Source organism: Triticum aestivum, chromosome 4A (genome assembly GCF_018294505.1).
Source record: "Triticum aestivum cultivar Chinese Spring chromosome 4A, IWGSC CS RefSeq v2.1, whole genome shotgun sequence".
NCBI classification, from domain to species: Eukaryota; Viridiplantae; Streptophyta; class Magnoliopsida; order Poales; family Poaceae; genus Triticum; species Triticum aestivum.
The window spans coordinates 52,922,375-52,949,739 of NC_057803.1; positions in this window are offsets into that span (position 1 = coordinate 52,922,375).

Here is a 27,365-nt window from a genome sequence, read left to right on the forward strand (position 1 = left end):
AGTCGACTGTTATTTTCATAGAATCCTGTAGTAATCTAGTGCGCCATGCATGTTGTAGAGCTATCATATGTCTCCCGTCATTTATTTCTCACCGACCTGCTATCTGCTACCTTTACACTGTACTAATTGTGCACACACTTCACCCATACTCACACTATTGTTTTTTTATGCATGGGTATTTCAGACTCTGACGCAGTGTTGATGAATGCAGAAGAGAAAAGACAGAAGTCACTCCAGTGTAATTCGAAGATAATGTCAGGACCCTGATCCTAAGTCACACCGATTGTCACAGCCCTAGAATTTGATTGCAATTAGTATCATAAGCATCAATGCATCATGTCTATATTTGTTTGAAATTTGAAATGGGGATGACAAGCCCTAGCACCAAATGAAATGCAATTAGGATCAAAATAAAAATATTTTCAATGAACCCAGAATGCCCTTTAGAAAAGCTCATTATTTTTTATAAAGGTGAAAACCTCTGCCAAAAATGATGCACATATTTTTAGGCCATTCTGGATTTTTGAATAACCCATATTGTATTTGAATTGGGGCATTTAAATACTATTAATATTTTTAAAATGCTCCAATAATTCGGAAAATAGTTAAGGGCCTCTGTCGTGGAATTGTCACGACAGATGTCCTTAGTGTCAGGACTTAGTCGCGAGGCCAACGCATCTATGTGGTAGCTTGAGAGGGGTTGAGTGGGACGAGAGACGCAGGGTGGATCAACATGCAAGACAAGGATTTAGACAGCTTCGGGCCCCGGGAAACATCATCCGGTAATAGCCCTACATGATGTTTGAGGCTAGGTCTCATTATCATCACGAGGGAGTCGCCGTAAACCGGCTCTCCTCTTTGTGTCTAGCCCTAAGATTGTTTCTTCTTGCTCCTCCCTCTTTGGGGAGCCCTGCCCCTCCTTATATATGTTGAAGGGGCGGTTTACATGTGGAGTCCTATTAGGATTAGGACTAGTCTATCTCTAATACGAACCGGATACAAGTCCTGGTCTTAACTCCTTGTAAGGTAAATATTCGTCATGCCTTTCTCCTTAAACCGACCCACCATAGTATGAACCGGCCTTCATGAACCGCCTGTTGGGCCACCGGGTCTTGTCGTTCTTCTCACCCGCCTGCCGGATTACCAATGAACCGTAAACCGCCAGGCCCAAACGGGTCGCCAGTGAGTCATCAAGTATTAGCCGGGTCTCAAGTAAACCGCCAAGTCCGGCCGGGTTATGCTTCCGGCCGGTTTACGCCGCGGGGTATATCCCCGACATTAGCCCCCAGTTTAATTTGGATTTATCCATATTAAACTAATCCTGTAAAATAAACACAAGAACAAATTTGACAGGTTGTGCTCCGGGTTAAGAATTCTTGTGGACCGGCACCTGATTATCCTTTAGTCCTTGTCATTCCCTTCTTCTAAGAAATCTGGATCAATAATCAGCTTCATACATTAAATTGCTGACGTTGGTTTCTCATAGAAAAATATTGTGAAGAATAATCCACTTGAGTCGGCTTCAAAAAACGCCGACTTAAGAAATTTTGGTCTTGAAATACTTATCTGATATCCATCCGGTTTGAAGATGTAGAACTTGCTGGTTTATCATTGCTAAAACTACCGGTTTATAAAAACTGATAATTCTGGTTTATGATTGTTGATGATGCCGGGTTATGATTGTTGCAGACACCGGGTCATGTAATTGATCTTCCTGATTTGCTCAAAACTGATAAAACGAAGATGTTGCTCCTTTATATGCATAATACCTATAGCCCCCAAGTCTTAAGAGGAGAACATAGTGATAACTTAAGACTTGCTCCAATAAGTGTTTCAACCTTGAGGAAATCCGGTTTGTTCATCTCAATTATATAAATTGAATACTCCATATATGTAGCCCCCAAGTGCTGGGTTGTCATGTTTGCAGCAACCTGGGACTTGTAATTGCTTGATGCTCATAAAAACTTCAACCAGTGTAGCCCCCAAGGGCCGGGTCATTATGCAAATAATGAGCAGGGACTTTGTAAATATAATCTTGTAAACTTTGAATAGCAATGTGTAGCCCCCAAGGGCCGGCTTAGTAAAATAATACTGAACCGGGACTTTGATATATACTTGAATTGTTGACTGGAGCAATTGGTAGCCCCCAAGGGCTGGCTCATTATAATATGATGAGTCGGGTCTTCAATAAGACTAGTAAAAATGACTTTGCATTAGCACCCAAGTGTCATGGTTCATGCTTGCAGCGACATGAGACTTGCATGTAACCTCAGTTTGAATAATGTAGCCCCCATGTGCCGGATCATGAGCCTGCAGAACCTCGGGACTATTCCTTCCATTGTAGAATAAATCATATCCTTTGATAAAATAATAACCGTTGCGCTAAAGCGACTTTGAAAACTCAATAATACTGGTTATTAATAACCATAAAAATCCAGCCATGTTGGCTATTCAAGATAATATAATCCAATGATTTATAAGCGCATAACTCCGACGGCGCAATCCAAATATATATACTGGCGACTTTATAGTCCAAAAAGCAGGTCGGGTTAACAAACCTGTTTCTGCATACAACAAGTTTAAAGTGTCCTGGCGGTTTACCATCGGACGGGTCATAATGCCCAACATATAACCTAGGTTTATAACCAAGGCTGCATTTAGAATAATGGAATATGAAACATATCATACCTGCGACATTGAATCACATCGTTGGTTTACCAACTTATTTTTTAGTAAGGGTGATAACCCAAATCTCGAGTACTGATAACTCCTTCAATATTGTGCCGGTTTATGATAAAACCGTGCCGGGTTGTGATAAACACCATGTTACTCCATAAGAGGATGTTAACAACAAGGATCAAACCGGGCAAATAGTCTCCGGATTAACGTGAATTGTGTTCCGTCAATTGATTGGTTAAAAAACTATTGTCGGTTTAAAAAACACAATGAAAAGCAAAAACCCCCCTTCAAAGAAAAGTGTGAAGCAAAAGAAAAGTTTTATTTAAACTGATCAAATGGCGTTACCATGGCCAAACACGACCAAGCTCCCGTTAGGTGTAACTATGGTTCTAGTCAGCCAGGTCCCCAGATGAAACAGTGGCATTTATGCCAACCAAATGGCGTGGTCATGGTTCGGGTTCGGGCAAATTGCTAGTTACCAGATCGGATTTGATGGATCACTTTGCCTTGGCGGCGCGCAGCAGAATTCCAAACCCGGCTCTGCCAAACACTATTTCCTGCCGAACTTTCTTCGTCCGGTCAATTGCGAACTTCCGGAAACTCTGAAGAAGAATCCCTTCAAGAACTCAACACCACCGTGCGCAGGCGCCACGGTGGGCGCCAACTGTCGTGGAATTGTCACGGAAGATGTCCTTAGTGTCAGGACTTAGTCGCGAGGCCAACACATATATGTGGTAGCTTGAGAGGGGTTGAGTGGAACGAGAGACGCAGGGCGGATCAACACGCAAGACAAGGATTTAGACACCTTCGGGCCCAGGGAAACATCATCCCGTATTAGCCCTACATGCTGTTTGAGGCTAGGTCTCATTATCATCACGAGGGAGTCGCCGTAAACCGGCTCTCCTCTTTGTGTCTAGCCCTAAGATTGTTTCTTCTTGCTCCTCCCTCTTTGGGGAGCCCTGCCCCTCCTTATATATGTTGAATTGGTGGTTTACATGTGGAGTCCTATTAGGATTAGGACTAGTCTATCTCTAATACGAACCGGACACAAGTCCTGGTCTTAACTCCTTGTAATGTAAATATTCGTCATGCCTTTCTCCTTAAACCGGCCCACCATAGTATGAACCGGCCTTCATGAACCGCCTGTTGGGCCACTGGGTCTTGTCGTTCTTCTGACCCGCCTGCCGGATTACCAATGAACCGTAAACCGCCAGGCCCAAACGGGTCGCCAGTGAGTCATCAAGTCTTAGTCGGGTCTCAAGTAAACCGCCAAGTCCGGCCGGGTTATGCTTCCGGCCGGTTTATGCCGCGGGGTATATCCCCGACAGCCTCTGTAATAATTCATTTAATGCCCACAATTATTTTCAGGATTTATTAAAATGATTTGGGTTATAAAATAAATCAAAACAAAATAACATAAATTGAAAACAGAATTAAAAAACCAGAGAGATCTACCTGGGCCAACCTACCTGGCCTTCCAGCCCACCTGGTGGCCCAGCTGGCAGCCCAGCCCACCAGGGGCACCCGTGTCTTCTCCTTCCTCTGCCAGAAGGACCGAGGTGCGTGGCCACCACACGCCGGCACGCGCACGGCCACCGCACGCCAGCTCCTGCTTGCCGCCGAGGGCCTGGACGCCTCCACGATGCCACGCAGCCCCCTGGTCCCCCTCGCTCCTCTCCCTCACTCTCTGCTCTTCCCCTCGCCCTCTCCCTCTCCTCTGATCACCATGGCCGACGCTGCCGAGCGCTCGCCACCGTGAAGCTCGCAGCCACCGTGCTCCCCTCGCCTCCCCAACGCGCCAAGGAGCTCCTCCGTCGACCTCTACATCATCTCCGTCAAGCCGCGCGAGCGAACGTGCCTCGTCTCACCGTCCCCGACCCCTTCTTCCTCCTCGGTCATCGGAGATCCATCTCGCTGCACCGACCGCTCCTGGCCTCCTCCGAGCTTGCCGTCTGCACCGTTGCAACCGTCGTAAGCCTCTCCCTCGAACCCTCCTCTCTGTTGTCCTGTTTTCACGCCGTAGCTCCTACTTAACTGATGACCGAAGCCGCCGTCCGCCATGGCCAATGATGTCCTTGCTCCTGAGCATCTCCGCTCGGTCCAGTGGCACCAGCGTGCTCCTGGAGCTCCCAGCAATCCGCCCTGCTGCTTAGCTCGCTCGTCAGCCTAGTGCAGCGCCTCACCCGTGCTAAGCCGAACTCCGGGCGCCGCCAGTCATCGTTTCCGACCTCCTCTCACCTAGCCACATGCTCCATTGGATGCGGCGCACGTCCAGCAGCCCGTAGGGCCAAACCGCGAGTCGAACGGTCGCCGGACGGCGAATCCCGAGCGCCTCTGCCGCCCCATTTGGTCGCCGCCGGCTAGCCGCCGGTGCGCTGACGTGGCCACCTAGTTAGGGCTAACCGCCCACTAATTAACCCCCCTGACCCACTTACACACGGGCCCCACCAGTTTAGTTAGTCAGCTAACGAAATTAGTTAGACCTAATCCAACCCCGCGGGACCCACGCGTCAGCTTTGACCTTGCTGACGTGGCCTTTGACCGGCCCCACACGTCAGTGACTCATGCCAGCGGTGTGTCACTAACCAGTGGGCCCCACTGGTCAGGTTTGACATGGCCGACCAGTTGACCCGCTGACATCACCCTTGCGCAATGCTGATGCAGTAAAGTTTTTCTGGGATTTTAAATAAATCAGAAAGTATTTATTTATTTTAGAAAATAGCTAAAACTTCTAAAAATCATAGAAAATAATCTATAACGCCAAATGAAATAAATTATATATGAAAAATTATCAGAAAAATCCAACGAATCTGAATATGGCATTTTCATGCATGGTTGAACAACTTAACCTCACTGTTTAGTCCAAAACATGATAATGCACTATTTGAATTCATAGTTTGAATTTGAATTTGAACCTAGTGTTCAAACCAACTCCATTTAACTTGTTGCTAGTTGCATTAGCTCAATCGATGGCATATTGCCATGTCATGATCATGCATCATATTGTTGCATCGCATTGATTATGTTCTTCCTTGTTTGCCGGTAAATGTTCCCTCTCGGTAGACGCTGCTCCGACGCTGTGATCGTTGACACTGATGAAGACTCTATGTTATCTTCAGAAGTGCCAGGAAAGCAAAACCCCCTTGTTCATTCTGATTCAATCCCACTCTCTCGCTCCTGTTCTCTTTTACTTCATTAGGACAACAACGATTCAACTATTACATGTTGCGGTAGTTGAACCACTTTCCTCTGCATGACCTGTCATTGCCACAGTAAATAGATGAAACCCACTAGCATGAGTAGGAGTTGTTTGAGCCCTGATGTGCCTACTCGATCATGCATGTTTGTCATGCCTGCTACTTCTTAGAGTTGAGTCAGGTCTGATTAATCGGGGATGAATTGGAACAGTGATGAACATGTCCAACTGTGTGTGAGCTAAGGGTGTGAACACGATTTGGTAAAGGTGGCAGTGAGAGGCCATGTAGGAGTACATGGTGGGTTGTCTCATTGCAGCCGTCCTCAGGAACTGAGTTCTGTGTCTGTGATCCATGAACAGTTACTACCACCCATTGGGATCGTTAATTGACCCTCTCGGCTTCTTAATCACCCTAGCACTCTGTCCAGGAGTTGCAACTAGTTTCTGGTGTTTGTAGGTTATGTGTTGGCGGCCGTGCGTAGCGCTGACCCTAGGGGTGGGCTATGATGCGGTAGATACACCGTGGCACGGTGTACCGGGCGCCCGTTTGGTGTCTCGGGAACCCTGTTCACATCGTTCGGGGCCGTATGTGGAAACCTCGGCCGGACTCCCTGCGGATGGAACCTGAATAGGCGATAAACCTGGACTAGAGACTTAAGTGTTTAGGTAGGCCGTGGCCGACACCCTCGCCAGGCTTCCGCTTGAAGGTTGCCGAGATACATGACGTGTATATGGTGGTAAGTGGTGGGAGCGTGTGTGAAGAAGTACACCCCTGCAGGGTTATCATTATCTATTCGAATAGCCGGATTCCTTGGATATGGAAACTTGGACCCCTTGCATAGTTAATAGACAAGTGAAAGTGGTTACTCTAAAAGTCGCAAGATAAGCGTGAGTGCTATGGATGGCGTTCTCGCAGGGAGACGGGAGCGGATTCATAGTGGTGTATTGATATGGTGAATTTGTGGACTCGTGTGCGCCACCTCAAACGAGTTGCTTGCAGTCTTAGTTCAGGTTAGCCACTGAGTCAAAGCTGGCTTGCTGCAGTTAAACTTCACCACCCCCTTTGTTGATACAGATGCATATGTAGTTAGTTCTGATGTAACTGTTGCTGAGTACAATTGTACTCAGGTTTGCTTAAATTATGTTTTTGCGGAGAGGCTTCAGTCTCGCTAGTAGTTCCGCGTGTACTTCAACGTTTAGCTGGATACCTCAGCTACGGTCTTGTGCCCTCGGCAGGATCTGGTAGATAGTCAGGCTTCTTAGCCTTTTCATTTGTAGATGTCTGTTCTCAGACATGTTAAGCTTCCGCATGTGCTTTGACTTCTATGCTATGATTGTTGAGTCATGAGACCCATGTTTGTAATATCTCGCTCCTCGGAGCCTAATGAATAAATACTTGAGTTGTAGAGTTATGTTGTGATGCCATGTTGTATTTACACATATCGAGCATATTGTGTGTATGATTGAAATGCTTGGTATGTGTGGGATCCGACAATCTAGTTGTTTATCCTTGGCAGTATCTCTTATGGGGAAATGTAGTCTAGTGCTTCCATGAGCCATAGTAGTACGCTACAGCCCGGTTCACCGGAGTGCTGTTAGCCCAGCACTACTGCTCAAGACACTTACTTGGCCGGCATGTGTTTCACTTCGTTCCTGTGTCTGTCCCTTCAGGGAAATGTCACGCGGTGACATCCGAAGTCCCGCCTAGCCTGCTACAGCCCGGGTTCCCGGAGTCCTGTTAGCCCAGTGCTACAGCCCGGATTCACACGCTGCTGACTGACACGCTCGATGTGATTCATGTATGCCTGTTCCCATAGGTTAGTGCCGCTTTGGGTTCACGAATAGCCATGTCGGCCCGGGTTCTCTGTCATATGGATGCTAGCGACACTATCATATACGTGAGCCAAAATGCGCAAACGGTCCCAGACCATGGTAAGGCGACACACGTGGGAATACCGTGTGTGAGGCCGCAAAGTGATATGAGGTGTTACCGGCTAGATTGATGTGACTTGGAATCGGGGTCCTTACAGCTTTGGTATCAGAGCCTGACTGCCTGTAGGTTTACCAAGCCAACTGGTCAAAGTTGAGTCTAGAAATGCTTTATTTATATAAGGGAATTGATTGTGGAAGGGAACGCAAGGCTCTTTTTACTCCTTATATCTTATGCCCTTCTGATCTGAGTCATCCTCTTCTCTTCTACGGGGATTAAGAACTAGGCCTTCTCATCTATCTATCAGGATGACGTGTTACTTATCCGTAGACTTATAGGATTGTTGGATTCGAGTTTCAGTTCAGTTTCTACTACTTTTAGTATGTTGTCAGTCAAATCAGACCCTTGATATGATGATGTTAAGTGGTTACGCCACTATTTTGCAGGATGTCTCAAGTCTTTTTGAGCATTTACAGTCGTTATGTTGTCCGCGTCATTCCAGGTTTCTAAATAGTCTGATGCATTTGCAAACCCCTTCCTCCTGTTCCTGATGTCCATTTGGGCCAGATTAATCACACTAATCGGTGAGTTGAGGTACTCTCTTGTCTCGACATATATATTGGAGCTATTATTATGACCCTAGGTGTTTAGGGAGTCACCTAGTAATCTAGCCATGTTTTGTGTTCCGGTGTGATGATTCTGGCCACCATTCTCGGAAGCATTCCGTGATGCCATGCAGTGGTAGGTATTCTATTCATGGGTTCTTGAACCCAAGATTCACCCTACTTATCTCATGTTGATAGAGTTGCTAGTTCCTTTAGGATATTAGTAACCTTTGCGATAGTCCTCGAGGTTCGTGGTACATCCTTCTTCCAATTATCATGGACCATTCTTGGCAGGAGTTCTTTTGAACCAAAAGGTCACGATAGAGTGCTCCAGATGAGTTCTCCATTCTATGTTGTGACTCTGCCAGATCAACATTTCTGCATGGGTTATCCGGAAGAACTAACATGCTAATCCATGCATCCATAACTCAGAAAATTATGTGTTCCTTTGAGTTGTTCCCCTTCCGTTATATTCCGACCTTCATCTATCAATTGATAGTCAAGAGTATGTGAGCATTCGTTCATCGGTGCCTATTATTCATGTGATCCGTCAAGCCATTCCATTCCGGAATGACTAGGAGAAACAAACTCCAGTACCTCATCCATATCCACGATTGGGTCAAAGCAGTTGTATTCCGCAAATCAAAGTGCCAATCCAGCTTTTGATTTTGTTCAACCCTTAAGTATTGCCCTCTTTATGCCAGGAATATCATAGGAATTGCACCCTCCCTTATGAATTCTTAACGTAGTGATACTTCTCGCCATCATTATTCATTCCTCGGCGTCGTGCTATCGCAACCGGAATACCGACAAGTGAATCGTGATGTGTGAAATCAATACTCCTAGCAACCCTTTGCTTGGTAGTTAATGGACATTAATATCATTCTTAGTGTGCTGATTATTGAATCATCACCCTAAGGTTGAACGTGCTACCTAGTCCTTATTTCTGGTGCAATCTTCGATCAACGGGTTAGGATTTTGCCAAACCCTTGCTCTTTTGATCATATCGTCTTGCCCTGAAAAGCAAGATTGTTCTCGAGCTTAGTAACATATCGGTGGTTCGTTATTTCCGAAGATCTTCTCGGAAGTATTACCTGGCTGTCACCTGACCAGTATGTTGAGTTCGTGATTAAATGGGTTTTCTTATAAATCACCTCTTCTCCAAGAATCTGTGTTGGATATCCCTGAGCTAGTTGGTTAAGCTGAACAACAACTTGGAGAGTTGGAAGATAAAAGGCTTTGCCGAATTTGGTTCTTCCTGAAGGGAAATTTTTGTGTTGTGTGTGTGTTGAAGAAAGATGATATCTTCACCAATTGGTCCTCGTGATCAGTTGTTGGATCTATTGTCTTGTCAAAACTTTGACTTGAGTATGGGTTATCGTCAAGTCAAATAAGAACCAACAATGTTCGTAGTGTTGTCTTACTCGTGGTTGATCCCTCGAGAATACACCATTACATCTTTTGGTCTAACCAATGCTATCACTGTGTTCACATGATGGTGGAAGTCCAGAGATATGGAAATTCCGATGAGTTGTTGTTGAGCCCATCAGCAGCATCTTATTTTCTCCATGGCTCATGTCGAACATCAAGCTAGTGTTGGAAACTTGTGCAAGCATATCTTCATGCTCTGTTCATGAAGTATCTCACTACTAGAAAAAGGCCTACTAGTGGCGCACCAGTTTTGCCTACTAATGGCGCACTACTGGTGCGCCACTAGTACCACGCCACTAGTATTATATACTAATGGTGCACCACAGGTGCGCCATTAGTATACTAGATACTAATGGCACACCATGTGGTGCGCCATTAGTATACCATTCGGTGCTCCACTAGTATTCCCTCCAAGTGTGCCACTAATAACCTTATAGGTGCGCCACTAGTAATAAAGGAAGGTGCGCCACTAATAAGGGCTTAAATGCGCCACTAGTAATGCATTTGGAAAACAAATAAAATCTAAATTTACAGAAAACAACCTATAAGGAAAAATAATTTAAAAACAAAAAATGAAATAGCATCATAATTTTTATTATAGTAAGAATATTACAATGTCTTTACAAGTTTCCAATAGAAGGAAAATTGCAAGGAAATAAAAGAAAATCCTAAAGCTAATCTTCTAGTAATCTTTTCTTCTTTTTCTTCACTTTATCCCTGCAAAATGTAACAAAATAAACAGAAACACAAACAAACTATTTATAACATGTCAATACTGTCATTTTTTATGCAGAACTAGATATCAGCATATATTTCCATAATTACATGGTGTGAATATTGTATGAGTAAGATTATAATGGAAATGAATTTTGATAGGAGCCCACTTTCGACGAGTATTTATCTGACAGAGCTAAATAATCAGGGCATTTACCTTTTGATAATATTATTATACTATACTACCAGTATACTACTCCACTTGGATTTTTTAGATGAGCAGATCTGAGATAGACATTTGTTCAACTGGATATAGGTAGGCTTGAAGAATTCTCATCGGTTCAAGTGGCTATAGGTAGTCGCACAGCTGGAATATAGACTACTAGTACTATTTGAAAAGAAAACAAGAGTAAATCTGAATGTACTAGTCAGATCCGATCACATTGAGCTAGAAAGAAAATTCATCAGGAAACAGATGGCAGGTGACTTACTTCCAGACGTTGAGGATCTCGTTGTGCCCGGCGAAGACGCTGCGGACTCAAAGCGATAGCTTCCGCAGATGAACTCGTTGTCCTGCAGGTAGTCCAGCAGCCAGGAATTAAAGATAGGAGGGCTAGAACTGAAAGAACTAACATCTTAGAAAACAACAGGAGATAATTCATATATGCAAAATACATATGAAGTGGTCTTCACCAAATTTGTTGAAACATGAACGAAATGTTTTAGCAGTACCAATGATACATGTCAAATTAATTGTTCCTGTCATGACAATGTAACAGTAGTACCTGCATGCCAATGAAGACTTGCTAGTGTCAGATTCTATGAGGTTCAGGACATGTGTAATTCTGCCAAGTTCACTTGTAATGCCATTATTCATGATCTGAACTTTATCCTCCACAAAATAAAATAATAGTTGATCCATGCGAATGATACTTAATTTTGAAGCTACTGTTAATTTATAAACTGAATATAAAGTGAGTTTATAAATTTAGAAACAAAAAATTTAGTTAGGCTACTGATAACTGAATTTTGGAGTGTATACTTAACAAAGGATTCATTTGAATGTACAGTCAAATTAAAAAAAATATGTTCATGGGGCAGCAGCACTAAGAACTGAAAGAAAAAGGTGCAGAAAAAAGATATTAAAAACAATATTAAAGTAGGCTAAAAAAATTCAGTAGAAATTATCTTCTCTATGAGGCAGACTGAATTTATTTAGATTTTTATAAGTTCCAAAGTTTTCCATTAGTGGCATATTATATTAAACTGAAAAATCGAATCATCTGAATGAAAGCACGTTAGCACCAAATTAAAGCCGTCAATTTGCATGCTTACTTATTGTCAAATCCTAAGTCCTAACTGAAGCAGATTCGCTGCAGTTTCAGTAAAGTGTTTTCAGACCAACAATTTCAGTACACAGTTTTCAGACCAAGTAACTAACAACTTCAGTGAGACAGGCACAGTGCAGTGTGAATTTCAATTGGCTAAATCATATATAGAAATCAGTATCTTCTCTATGAACCTGAAACTGAGATGACTGGACTAATTTTGCACATTTGATTTATGAATTTATTCTTCTTCGACAACCAACTAAACTTCGGATCACCTTCTAAGCATCTGTACATACTACATAGGCTCCAACTCTTGAATAGGTAACAAATTAAATAGCCCTGGTGCCAGCAATAGAGTTCGTGTATCCAATCCATCCTTTGTTTAACAGCAGCTCCAACTCTTATGTAACAAATTAAGTTTGGCATGGGCACACATAAAGCACTGACATTTTCACGGCTCGATGGTCGTGGGCTGAGAGCAGAGGAGGAGGTGCGGCTCACCTCACATGGAAAAACTCGTGGCCAGCAGCAGAGAAGCGCTTCTCTTGCTCGACGGATGTTGGGTGTGTGTGAGGCGTGCTCCTGCCTGCCTGCCTGCGTGAGGAACGGGAGGACCATTAGAGAAGAGAAGGGAAGGGAAGAAGAGCAGGTAGAGGATGGCAAGGGGAGAGGAGGGAATCAAAATCGAAGATGAGAAGATGACCTTGAGGAGGAGCAGGGGAAGAGCGGAGCAGCAGAAAGAGAGGCCTTCCTCTCCCGGTGGTGAGGACCAAGGCGACCTCCGTCACGGCCCAGCCAGGTCGACGACTCTGGCGACCGTGGCTGCCAGATCCGGTGTCGCCATGGCCGGCCTCCTCCTGTGGTGCCTACTAGGTCGCCATGGCCGCGGGATCCTTGTCCGTGGCGGCTGGATCTGGGGCCTTGGGGTGGCGGGGAGCTCCTCCTCCTGCAGCTCGGCAGCCTCCACACCCTGGAGCAACGCCGTCGCTGGAGGACGTGGTCACCAGCTCTCCTCTGGATCCGGTGAGGAGGGTTGGGGAAGGAGCTCACTACGGCTCCATGCCCTGGATCTGATGTGGTCAGGAGGGAGAGGAAGAGGCGGGCGGCCGAGGATTCTTGATCTAAATCGAAGTCGAGGGAGGGGGGTGGGTGTGTCAGGAGGAAGGTGAGGGGAGAGAACGTGACGAGAGGGAGGGGATAAGGGGTGATAGCAATGGCGCACTGGTAGGGGTGCGCCATACGTATAGATAGCAATGGCGCACTCACTGCCTGGTGCGCCATTACTAGTTAGAACTAGTAATGGCGCATTATCGACCTGATGCACCATTAGTATGTATGGAAAAATGGAAAAAAAATAATACTAGTGGCGCACCCTGTTCCTTCTGGTGGTGCGCCATTAGTAGTTTTGCAAAAAAAACATACTAATGGCGCACTGTTCCACAGTGTGCCATTACTAGTTTAAACTAGTAATGGCGCACGGTGGAACAGTGCGCCATTAGTAGTTTTGCAAAAAAAGGAATAAAAAATATAATAAAAAAACAACATTAGTGGCGCACTTTCCGACAGGTGCGCCATTACTAGTTACAACTAGTAATGGCGCACTGTGTCTGGATGCGCCATTAGTATGTTTGGACAGGCGCACTAGTTCAAAAAAAATTGATACTAATGGTGCACCCTGGACCAGGTGCGCCGTTAGTAGTTTCAACTCTAATGGCGTATCAGAAGGTGGTGCGCCATTAGTATATACTAATGGCGCACCGCTTGTCTGGTGCGCCATTAGTGTCAATCCCATCTATAGCCCTTTTTCTAGTAGTGTCTGTCTGGATGAAAGAAGTGACTTCCTCTGGTTCACGTGCAATCGATGCAAGTTGCCGCCATGAATTCGAGAAACATTGTTTTTGATTCCTCTGGAATCTTCCCAAGTTAGTCACACATATGTGCGAAGTACTCTATGGTTTGATAGGTTGGCCGCCTCCATTCTATATGTGTTTCCTAGCACACCAAGCCACTGACTGATTTGTTCAAGGAGAAGAAGTTCCTTCTTAAGAATCATGACTTATGTTAGGACTTCGTTACCCTCGATGACGGTTCCCTAGCCGGAACTTGGTAGTATTTTATTATAAGACTACCACGTGGTCACGCTTGTCTCGGATAGCGTGTTCACAGGTTTGTAGCAAAACCAGCTCATGTTTTGGAGCCTGCTATCGCAGTTCATTCCTCGAGAATCTCGCAATGTCATCTCGTCAAATTGTGTTGCAAACCTTCATTTTCCTTTTTAGACTTGATGAGTCTGGAATATCCTGACACAAACCAGATTTGAATCGTAGGCAGATATGATGGTTGGAGCATTTTCCAAGAACTATAATATTGGTCTCTCGATAACCGGTAAAGTGGATGTCGTGGCCAACACACCCAGTCGGAAGATCAATTATTGTAGTATCAATTATTGTAGTATCCCGAAGTCTGACCACTACATGATGGCTAGGTTGATGCTTTAAAGCATGACCATGGTAACCAGTACATCAAGGGGAACATTAGAAGCGGAGTGCTAAATGTCTCTCGGTCGATCATCCAGATTTTGATTCCTTGGCCTTGCTAAGGTGAAATCTGAGAATGTGTTGTCTTTCTTTGCATCTGCATCTTCCACCATTATTCATCATGGTAGGATGTTGTGTTGCCAGGATCCTTGAAACGGATATTGGTAAACCTTGATGAATATGGAGATGCTCAAGTTCTTGAGAGCACGCGCAAGCACTAGGTTTTACCGTTGGCGTTAACTGGGATTTGCTTCCAGCTTCCTCGGTTATGTTATAACCTTTTCAAACAGTGGACTCACTCTCGACTGTTGAGTTCTTCCCCAGTTACCAGAATCAGTCCCAACATTTGCATTATGTTATAACCTTTTCAAACAGTAGTTGTTGTTCAGGATCATCTTCAAAAGTGGACTTACCATGGGTCCCATCCATTTCCGATGATAAGCAAAATCATCCATTGCGTTTTCTTCAACAAGGGAGTCCACGTCATCCTTTCTAGTCCAAGTATGTCATTCTTTTGAACTCCTTCAAATGATCGATTGTGATTGCCTTAGGCTGGCATAAAGAGTTCAATGATCTCCGAATCAAAAGTAATTCTTTTTGCCACTTAAGGGAATAATTCTACGAGTCACCTTCCCTGAGGTATCACGTTACGAAATCATGGAAAATATCTTCTTGCTACTTTGAAATTCATGCTCCATCTTATTCGAGTATGGAATTGTTGCCTACCTAGTGAACCTTCGCCATCCGTTTCACTCCACCCTCTTAGGTGTGGAATTTTTGTCTACCAATTTGAACCGTTGTCATCCGCTTCTTTCCATCACCCCTGATGTGTGTTTTGTCTCTCAGCTCAAGAGATGTTTCAACGTCTCACTCCCTGAGTTGATCATGAGTACTCGATCTTTGAGGAGGTCGATTCCTGTAGAGTTTCTTTCTGCCATCATCGTGCTGGATGGAGATCTCGAAAGCAAAGACGTCAAGATCAAATTGAAGCAATGAATCAACATCTTTCAGAAGGACAGTTGGATCATGAAGATCGTGTTAGCTTTGTGTTCCCTCTATCTTCTTACCTCAAGTCTTGAATCTCGGGACGAGATTCTTGTTTAGTGGGGGCGAGTTGTCATAGCCCTAGAATTTGATTGCAATTAGTATTATAAGCATCCATGAATCATGTCTATATTTGTTTGAAATTTGAAATGGGGATGACAAGCCCTAGCACTAAATGAAATGCAATTAGGATCAAAATAAAAATATTTTCAATGAACCCAGAATGCCCTTTAGAAAAGTTCATTACTTTTGATAAAGGTGAAAACCTCTGCCAAAAATGATGCACATATTTTTAGGCCATTCTGGATTTTTGAATAACCCATATTGTATTTGAATTGGGGCATTTAAATACTATTAATATTTTTAAAATGCTCCAATAATTCTGAAAATAGTTAAGGGCCTCTATAATAATTCATTTAATGCCCACAATTATTTTCAGGATTTATTAAAATGATTTGGGTTATAAACTAAATCAAAACAAAATAACATAAATAGAAAACAGAATTAAAAAAACAGAGAGATCTACCTGGGCCAACCTACCTGGCCTTCTAGCCCACCTGGTGGCCCAGCTGGCGGCCTAGCCCACCAGGGGCACCCGTGTCTTCTCCTTCCTCTGCCAGAAGGACCGAGGTGCATGGCCACCGCACGCCGGCACGCGCCCGGCCACCGCACGCCACCTCCTGCTTGCCGCCGAGGGCCTGGACGCCTCCATGACGCCACGCAGCCCCCTGGTCCCCCTCGCTCCTCTCCCTCACTCTCTGCTCTTCCCCTCGCCCTCTCCCTCTCCTCTGAACGCCATGGCCGGCGCTGCCGAGCGCTCGCCACCATGAAGCTTGCAGCCACCATGCTCCCCTCGCCTCCCCGACGCGCCAAGGAGCTCCTCCGTCAACCTCTACATCATCTCCGTCAAGCCGCGCGAGCGGACGTGCCTCGTCTCACCGTCCCCGACCCCTCCTTCCTCCTCGGTCATCGGAGATCCATCTCGCCGCCCCGACCGCTCCTGGCCTCCTCCGAGCTTGCCGTATGCACCGTTGCAACTGCCGTAAGCCTCTCCCTCGAACCCCCCTCTCCGTTGTTCCGTTTTCACGCCGTAGCTCCTACTCCACTGACGACCAAAGCCGGCGTCCGCCATGGCCGATGATGTCCTCGCTCCTGAGCATCTCCGCTCGGTCCAGTGGCACCAGCGTGCTCCTGGAGCTCCCAGGAATCCACCCCGCTGCTTAGCTCGCTCGTCAGCTTAGCGCAGCGCCTCGCCCGTGCTAAGACGAACTCCGGCCTCCGCCAGTCATTGTTTCCGGCCTCCTCTTGCCTAGACGCATACTATGTTGGATGCGGCGCACGTCCAGCAGCCCGTAGGGCCAAACCGTGAGTCGAACGGTCGCCGGACGGCGAATCCCGAGCGCCTCGGCCGCCTCGTTTGGTCGCCGGCAGCTAGCCGCCGGTGCGCTGACGTGGCCACCTAGTTAGGGCTAATCGCCCACTAATTAACCCCCCTGACCCACTTACACACGGGCCCCACCGGTTTAGTTAGTCAGCTAACGAAATTAGTTAGAACTAATCCAACCCCGCGGGACCCACGCGTCAGCTTTGACCTTGCTGACGTGGCCTTTGACCGGCCCCACACGTCAGTGACTCATGCCAGCGGTGTGTCACTGACCAGTGGGCCCCACTGGTCAGGTTTAACCTGGCCGACCAGTTGACCCGCTGACATCACCCTTGCGCAATGCTGACGCAGTAAAGTTTTTCTGGGATTTTAAATAAATCAAAAATGATTTATTTATTTCAGAAAATAGCTAAAACTTCTAAAAATCATAGAAAATAATCTATAACTCCGAATGAAATAAATTATATATGAAAAATTATCAGAAAAATCCAAGGAATTTGAATATGGCATTTTCATGCATGTTTGAACAACTTAACATCACTGTTTAGTCCAAAACATGATAATGCACTATTTGAATTCATAGTTTGAATTTGAATTTGGACCTAGTGTTAAAACCAACTCCATTTAACTTGTTGCTAGTTGAATTAGCTCAATCAACGGCATATTGCCATGTCATGATCATGCATCATATTGTTGCATCGCATTGATTGTGTTCTTCCTTGTTTGCCGGTAAATGTCCCCTCTTGGTAGACGCTACTCCGACGCTGTGATTGTTGACACTGCTGAAGACTCTATGTTATATTCAGAAGTGCCAGGCAAGCAAAAACCCCTTGTTCATTCCAATTCAATCCCACTCTCTCGCTCCTGTTCTCTTTTACTGCATTAGGACAACAACGATTCAACTGTTACATGTTGCGGCAGTTGAACCCATTTCCTCTGCATGACCTGTCATTGCCATAGTAAATAGATGAAACCCACTAGCATGAGTAGGAGTTGTTTGAGCCCTGATGTGCCTACTCATTCATGCATGTTTTCATGCCTGCTAGTGCTTAGAGTTGAGTCAGGTCTGATTCATCGGGGATGAATTGGAACAGTGATGAACATGTCCTACTGTGTGTGAGCTAAGGGTGTGAACACGAGTTGGTAAAGGTAGCAGTGAGAGGCCATGTAGGAGTACATGGTGGGTTGTCTCATTGCAGCCGTCCTCAGGAACTGAGTTCTGTGTCTGTGATCCGTGAACAGTTACTACCACCCATTGGGATCCTTAATTGACCCTCTCGGCTTCTTAATCACCCTAGCACTCTGTCCAGGAGTTGCAACTAGTTTCTGGTGTTTGTAGGTTATGTGTTGGCGGCCGTGCATAGCGCTGACCCTAGGGGTGGGCTATGATGCGGTAGATACACCGTGGCACGGTGTACCGGGCGCCCGTTTGGTGTCTCGGGAACCCTGTTCACATCGTTCGGGGCCGTATGTGGAAACCTCGGCCGGACTCCCTGCAGATGGAACCTGAATAGGCGATAAACCTGGACTAGAGACTTAAGTGTTTAGGTATGCCATGGCCGACACCCTCGCCAGGCTTCCGCTTGAAGATTGCCGAGATACATGACGTGTATATGGTGGTAACTGGTGGGAGCGTGTGTGAAGAAGTACACCCCTGCAGGGTTATCATTATCTATTCGAATAGCCGGATTCCTCGGATATGGAAACTTGGACCCGTTGCATAGTTCATAGACAAGTGAAAGTGGTTACTCTAAAACTCGCAAGATAAGCGTGAGTGCTATGGATGGCGTTCCCGCAGGGAGACGGGAGCGGATTCATAGTGGTGTATTGATATGGTGAATTTGTGGACTCGTGTGTGCCACCTCAAACTAGTTGCTTGCAGTCGTAGTTCAGGTTAGCCACTGAGTCAAAGCTGGCTTGCTGAAGTTAAACTCCACCACCCCCTTTGTTGGTACCGATGCATATGTAGTTAGTTCAGATGTAAGTCTTGCTGAGTACAATTATACTCACGTTTGCTTAAATTATGTTTTTGCAGAGAGGCTTCAGTCTCGCTAGTAGTTCCGCGTGGACTTCGACGTTTAGCTTGATACCTCAGCTACGATCTTGTGCCCTCGGCAGGATCTGGTAGATAGTCAGGCTTCTTAGCCTTTTCATTTGTAGATGTCTGTTCTCAGACATGTTAAGCTTCCGCATGTGCTTTGACTTGTATGCTATGATTGTTGGGTCATGAGACCCATGTTTGTAATATCTCGCTCCTCGGAGCCTAATGAATAAATACTTGAGTTGTAGAGTTATGTTGTGATGCCATGTTGTATTTACACATATCGAGCATATTGTGTGTATGATTGAAATGCTTGGTATGTGTGGGATCCGACAATCTAGTTATTTATCCTTGGCAGTCTCTCTTATGGGGAAATGTAGTCTAGTGCTTCCATGAGCCATAGTAGTCCGCTACAGCCCGGTTCACAGGAGTCCTGTTAGCCCAGCACTACTGCTCAGGACACTTGACTGGCCGGCATGTGTTTCACTTTGTTCCTGTATCTGTCCCTTCGGGGAAATGTCACGCGGTGACTTCCGAAGTCCTGCCTAGCCTGCTACAGCCCGGGTTCCCGGAGTCCTGTTAGCCCAGTGCTACAGCCCGGATTCACACGCTGCTGACTGACACGCTCGATGTGATTCATGTATGCCTGTTCCCATAGGTTAGTGCCGCTTTGGGTTCTCGACTAGCCATGTCGGCCCAGGTTCTCTGTCATATGGATGCTAGCGACACTATCATATACGTGAGCCAAAAGGCGCAAACGGTCCCAGACCATGGTAAGCCGACACCCGTGGGAATACCGTGCGTGAGGCCGCAAAGTGATATGAGGTGTTACCGGCTAGATCGATGTGACTTGGAATCGGGGTCCTCACACCGATCTAGCATGTAACACTTCATATCACTTTGCGGCCTCACGCACGGTATTCCCACGGGTGCCACCTTACCTGGCCCGGGACTGTTTGCGCCTTTTGGCTCACGTATATGATAATGTCGCTAGCATCCATATGACAGAGAACCCGGGCCGACATGGCTAGTCGTGAACCCAAAGCAGCACCAACCTATGGGGACAGGCATACATGAATCCGGGTTGTAGCACTGGGCTAACAGGACTCTAGGAACCCGGGCTGTAGCAGGCTACGCAGGACTCCGGATGTCACCGTGTGACATTTCCCCGAAGGGACAGACACATGCCGGCCAGTAAAGTGTCCTGAGCAGTAGTGCTGGGCTAGTAGGACTCCGGTGAACCGGGCTGTAGCGGACTACTATGGCTCATGGAAGCACAAGACTACATTTCCCCATAAGAGAGGCTGCCAAGGAACTAGATTGTCGGATTCCACACATACCAAGCATTTCAATCATACACACAATCTGCTCGATATGTGTAAATACAACATGGCATCACAACATAACTCTACGACTCAAGTATTTATTCATTAGGCTCCGAGGAGCGAGAAATTACAAACGTGGGTCTCATGACCCAACAATCACAGCATAGAAATCAAAGCACATGCGGAAGCTTAACATGTCTGAGTACAGACATCTATAAATGAGAAATGCTAAGAAGCCTGACTATCTACCAGATCCTGCCGAGGGCACAAGATCGTAGCTGAGGTATCAAGCTAAACGTCGAAGTCCACACGAAACTACTAGCGAGACTGACGTCTCTCTGCAAAACAGAAAATAGGCAAACATGAGTACAAATATACCCAACAAGACATACATCAGAACTATCTACATATGCATCGGTACCAATAAAGGGGCTGGTGGAGTTTAATTGCAGCAAGCGAGCTTTGACTCAGTGGCTAACCTAAACTACGACTGCAAGCAAATCTTTTGAGGTGGCGTACACGAGTCCACATATTCACCATTCAATACACCGCTATGGATCCGCTCCCGTCTCCCTACGAGAAGGCCATCCATAGCACTCACACTTATCTTCCGAGTTTTAGAGTATCCACTTTCACTTGTCTATGAACTGTTATAGGCAAACCAGAAGTCCATTGCCGCGGACACGGCTATTCGAATAGATGATGTTAACCCTGCAGGGGTGTACTTATTCACACACGCTCTCACCACTTACCGCCATTTACACGGCATGTACTCGGCAACCTTCAAGCGGAATCCCAACGAGGGTGTCGGCCACGGCCTACCTAAACACTCAAGTCTCTAGTCCAGGTTTATCGCCTATCCAAGTTCCATCCGCAGGGAGTCCGGCCGAGGTTTCCACATACGGCCCCGGACGATGTGCACAGGGTTCCGAGACACCAAACGGGCGCCCGGCATGCCCGGCCACGGTGTATCTACCGCATCATAGCCCACCCCTAGGGTCAATGCTACGCACGGCCGCCAACACATATCCTGTAAACACCAGAAACTAGTTGCAACTCCTGGATAGAGGACAAGGGTGATCAACAAGCCGAGAGGGTCCATTGGTTTCGGGCCCAATGCGTGGTAGTAACTGTTCATGGATCACAGACACAGAACTCAGTTCCTAAGAACGGTTTCAATGAGACAACCCACCATGTACTCCTACATGGCCTCTCACCGCTACCTTTACCAAATCGTGTTCACACACTTAGCTCTCAACAGTAGGACATGTTTACACACCTCCGATTCATCCCCGATGAATCAGACCTGACTCAACTCTAAGCAGTAGCAGGCATGACAAACAAACATGAATGAGTAGGCACATCAGGGCTCAAACAACTCCTACTGATGCTAGTGGGTTTCATCTATTTACTGTGGCAATGACAGGTCATGCAGAGCAAAGGGGTTCAACTACCGCAGCATGTAACAGTTGAATCGTTGTTGTCCTAATGCAGTAAAAGAAAGCAGGAGCGAGAGAGTGGGATTGTATCGGAATGAACAAGGGGGTTTTTCTTGCCTGGCACTCCTGAAGATAAACATAGTTCTTCATCGGTGTCATCGATCTCATCGTCAAAACCACGTCAATCGAGAGGGGACAAATACCAGCAACAGAGAAAGAAACACAATCAATGCAATGCACAATATGATGCATGATCATGACATGTCAATATGCTGTGGTTTGAGCTAATGCAACTAGCAACATGTTAAATGGGGTTGGTTTGAACCCTAGGTTCAAATTCAAACTCCATATGTGAGAGTTTAAATTCCATTTATATGAATTGGCCTAAACAGCAGCCATAAGTTGTTCTAACATGCATGAAAATGCCATAAACAGATTCCTTGAATTTTTCTGATAATTTTTCATATATAAATTATTTCATTTGGAGTTACGGTTGAATTTCTATGATTTTTAGAAGTTTTAACTATTTTCTGGAATTTCCTATATAAGAATAAATCCAGAGAATAATTAACCGCGTCAGCATCAGGTCATGCTGACGTCAGCAGGTCAACAAGGGCTGGTCCGTGTCAAACCTGACGCATGGGACCCACTGGTCAGTGGCCCAGAGCCATTAGTGTCACGGACATGTGGGCCAGGTCAACACCCACGTCAGCACGGTCAACTCTGATGCGTGGTTCCACCGGGATTAACTTAAGTCTAACGAATTTGTCAGGGGTTTAAATAATTTGGTGGGGCCCGGCTGTCAGTGGCTTAGAGTCTTAGTTAGCGGGGTGATTAACCCCAAATAGTGGCTATCACCGGCGGCTAATCACCGGCGTAACCAGCACGCGGCGGCGTTGCCCGTCCGGCCAACTCTGGTGACGGGAGCAAGCGGGGCTGGTCTCGTTGGAACGACCGCGATGTGGCGCGTCCAACGGTGGTGGTTGCAGGGGCTGGGGCGGCCAGAGACGACGGCGAGGAGCTCGCGCGCGGCGGCCGGTGTTCTGGTGCACGCGGCGATGCGGTTGCGGTGGCCGTAGCGGCGCGAGCGTGGCACCTACGGCCTCTACGCAGCACGGCGAGTACACGACGGCCGGTCCATTGGTTGGCCGGAAGCACGTTGGCGACCAGAGTAGGCGGCAGCGCATGCGGGTGGACGCGGTGCAGCAGCTACGATGTGCGACAGGTAGAGGGAGCAGGGGCAGGAGCTCATGGCGGTTGCGACGAGGCGAACGGCGAGCTCGGAGAGGGGCTGGAGTGGTCGGGGCGGCGAGGGGGGATCGCCGGTGACGACAGTCAGGGATGAGCTCGATGAGGCCAGAGGAGCGCGCCCGGCGACAAGTGTCGGAGCGAGGAGGTCAAGGATGTCGTGGCGGAGCTCATGGACCGGTCGGGGAAGCAAGGGGGAGGCGGTGGCTGCGGCAGCAGCGAACGGCGGTGACGGCAGCGCTCGGACTGCGCGCGAGGAAGAGAGACAGGGGAGGGGAAAGAGCACGGGGAGAGTGGGGAGATGTGCAGGGGAAGCAGGAGACCGCGTAGCTCTCGGGGCTGGCTCCAGAAGCGGCGGAAGTAGGAGGTGGAGCTCGGCGCGCGTGCGTCGACACGCCACTGCCTACTGGCAGAGGTTGAAGATGGTGGGGCTCCTGGTGGGTTGACCAACAGTGCCAGGCCAGTGGGCTGGGCCGGCCACTTGGGCCGCCAGGTGGGCTGCGCAGGTAAGCCAGTAAGTCTCTCTCTCTCTCTCTCTCTTATTTCTATTTTGTTTCTGTTTTCTAATTTGCAGTTTGTTTTTGATCTAGTTTAAGAAACCAAATCAATTTCATAACTCCTGAAAATATTCATGAGCACTTTCTGAATTATTTCAGTGGCCCACAAATAGTTCCAACCTTATTTGATTATTTAAATTATTATTAGCAATTAAATGCCCAAATGCAACTACTATATAATTTAATTCAAAAATCCAGAATGGCCTAGAAAATGTGCACCATTTTTGGGAGAGGTTCTAGACCAATTCAAAAATGATGAACTTTTATGAAGGGCATTTTGGATTCATTGAAATGTTTTTCAGTTGAACCTGGTATTTTTAGGGGGGTGGTGGGGTTTATTGATCCCCATTTCAGGTTTAAGAGAAATTTAAACATGATGCAACACAAGACTAGCTATCCCAGAGCAGACCAGAAGTAGGGATGTGACAACTCACCACCATTAAATAAGAATCTCATCCCGAGATTCAAGCGTAGGGTAAGATGAAGGGGGACGCAAACTTAACCCAATCTTCACGATCCAAGTTGCATTTCATAAGAACGTTGATTCGATCACCATCTTTGTCTCGATGTCTTGCTCTGAGAACTCCAACCAACATGACAACGAGAGGGAAGGGAAAACTCTAGAAGGATCAATCTTCTCGAAGATCGAACAACTCAGGATCAACTCATGGAGTGAGACATAGGAACATCTCTCCAATTGAGACACAAAGTTCACATCAGGGTGATGGAAATCAGATGACGAGGATTCAAGTTGGTAGGTAGCAATTCCACTCTTGAGTAAGGTGGTGCAAGGTTTCAAAGTTGCGAGGAGATAATTGTCATGAACCCATAACAGGGCACCTCGGAGAAGGTGACTCATTGAACTGTTCCCTTAAGTGGCAAAAAGAATTACTTTTGGTCCATAAATCATTGAAACTCTTCATACCAGCTTAAGGCAATTTACAATTGATCGTTTGAGATAGCTCGAAGAAATGGCATACTCGGACTAGGATGGATGAAGTGGACTACCTTGTTGAAGACAAGCAAGGGATGATTTTTCTTGCGCGTGCTCTCAAGAACTTGAGCATTTCCATATTCATCAAGGTTCTACCAACATCCGTGGCAAGGATCCTAGAAACACGACATACTACCATGATGACTAGTGATGGATGATCCGGATACAAAGGAAGATAACACCTTCTCAGATCTTCCCTTAGAGAGGCTAAGGGAACAGAATCTGGACGATCGACCGAGAGACATTTAGCACTCCGCTTCTAATGTTCTCCTTGATGTGCTAGCGTAATCCATTCATAGATATGGTTTGATATCTAGAACATCAAGTAAAAGGTCGAACTTCGGTAGCTCAAGAATCCATAAGGAATAACTGCGGAGGCAGATCCTGTGAGATCCTTATGGGGAGGTGACCAACTTCTTCAACCAAGATACTACAATAATAGGCCTTCCGGCTAGGTGTGTTGGCCACGACATCCACGTTACCGGTTACAGAGAGACCAACATTATAGTTCTTGGAGTACGTTCCAACTATCATATCTGCCTAAGATTCAGATCTGGTTGGTGTTAGGATATTCCAGACCCATCCAGTCTAGAAAGAAAATAAGAGTTTGCAACACAATTTGACGAGATGACATTGCGAGATGCTCGGGGAATGAACTGCGATAGCAAGCTCCAAAACATGAGTTGGTTCTGCTACAAATCTGTAAACACGCTATCCAAGACGAGCATGACCACGTAGTAGTCTTATAGTAAAACATTATCGAGTTCAGGTGGGGAACCATCATCAAGGATTTTGAAGTCTTACGCAAGTCCATTGATTAGATCCCAAGCATAGACTTCTTTGCATTGAACAAGTCAAATAGTGGCTTGTGTGCTAGGGAATACATATGGAGTGGAGGTAATTAATCTACCAAACCATAGAATACATTCACACATGCATAACTGACTTGGGATGGTACCAGGGGAAACAAAAACAATCTTTCTCGAACTCACGGCGGCAACTTGCACCAAATGCACATGAATTCGAGGAAGTCACTTCTTCCATCCAAGCATCAGCTTCATGAACGGAACACGAAGGCATTTCTTATAAAGTTTCCAACACTAGGTTGATGTTCAACATGAATCATGGGGGAGACAAAATGGTGTTGATGGGCTCAACAACAACTCATCGGAATTTCCATATCACTGGAGTTCCACCATCATGTGAACACGATGATAGTAATTGTCAGACCAAAAGATGTAATGGTGTATGCTTGAGGAGTCAACTAGGAGTAGACAACATTACGAATATCGTTGTTCTGATTTGATTTGAGGATAGCCCACACTCAAATCAAGGTTGGACAAGACGATAGATTCAAGAACTGATCACGAGGACCAATTGATGGAGATATCATCTTTCTTCAACACACACACACACAGAAGATATCCCTGAACATGAACTAAGTCAGACAAGCTTTTATCTTCCAATTCTCCAAGTTGTTGTCTAGCTCAACCAACTAGCTCAGGGATATCCAACACAGATTCTTGGAGAAGGGGTGATTTATAAGAAAACCAACTTGATCACGCACTCAACATAGCGGTCAGGTTACAGCAAGGTAATACTTCCGAGAAGATCTTCGGAAAATCACGAACCACCGATATGTTACTAAGCTCGAGAACAATCTTGCTTTTCAGGGCAAGACGATATGATCAAAAGAGCAAGGGTTTGGCAAAATGCTAATGTAATACCCCGGATGTAACTTTCCCTATTTGTACTCCAACTCTTGCCCATTCTGGCGTTAAGTTATTTTATTTTCTCGGGTTCGGGTCTTTGTCTCCATGCGTTGTTTTCGTTGTCATGCATCTCATATCATGTCATCATGTGCATTGCATTTGCATACATGTTCGTCTCATGCATTCGAGCATTTTCCCCGTTGTCCGTTTTGCATTCTGGCGCTTCGTTCTCCTCCGGTGCCATTTCTAGCTTTCATTCGTGTGTGGGGATTAAATATTTCCGGATTGGACCGAGACTTGCCAAGCGGACTTGGTTTACTATCGGTAGACCGCCTATCAAGTTTCGTATCATTTGGACTTCGTTTCATACTCCAACGGTTAACCGAGGGACCGAAAAGGCCTCGTGTGTGTTGCAGCCCAACACCCCTCCAATTTGGCCCAAAACCCACCAAACTCTGCTCCATGTCCTAGAGCATTCGATCACGATCACGTGGCCAAAAACCGCAACTCATTTGGACTCTCCTAGCTCCCATTCCAAATTCCAAATTCGCGGATCCTCTATGCCTATATATACACCCCCATTCCAAATTTGCGGATCCTCTCCCCCCTATCCTTAAAAATCCCAGATCCGCCGCCGCCGGACACGTCCGCTACTCCTCGCCGCCGCCACGTGGCACCTCCCCATACACCCGCCGCCTCCCTCCATGCGCCGGCCCGCCGAGCCCAGGAAGGGCCCCCGCGGCCCATCGGCGCGCGCCGCCGCGCCGCTGCTCCCTGCCGCCTCTCGCCGCCCGCCGCCACCGCGCCAGCCACCACCGCCTCCGCGCCGCGCCGCCGCCGCCGCCTCCGCGCCGTGCCGCGCCGCCTCCGCCCGCCGCTGCCGCCGCCTCTGCGCCGCGCCGCCGCTGCCGCACCGGCCGGAGCCACTCTGGCGAGCTCCAGGTCAACTCCGGTGAGATCCCGGCCGGATCCGGATCGGGACCAGATCCACCGGTCCCCGATCCAAACGCCCTCGCCCGTCATGCATATAGCATACCAAAATGTTCATCTCAGAGAGTACATCATTTCATTCCATTGCATCATTTTCATTTGAGCTCATCTTGATGCACGAAATGCTGTTAGAAGAGGGCTACTTGAGTTAATTGTCAAATCTGCTACTCCGTTTAGCACTTTTGTCATTTTTGCCATGATTATTGTG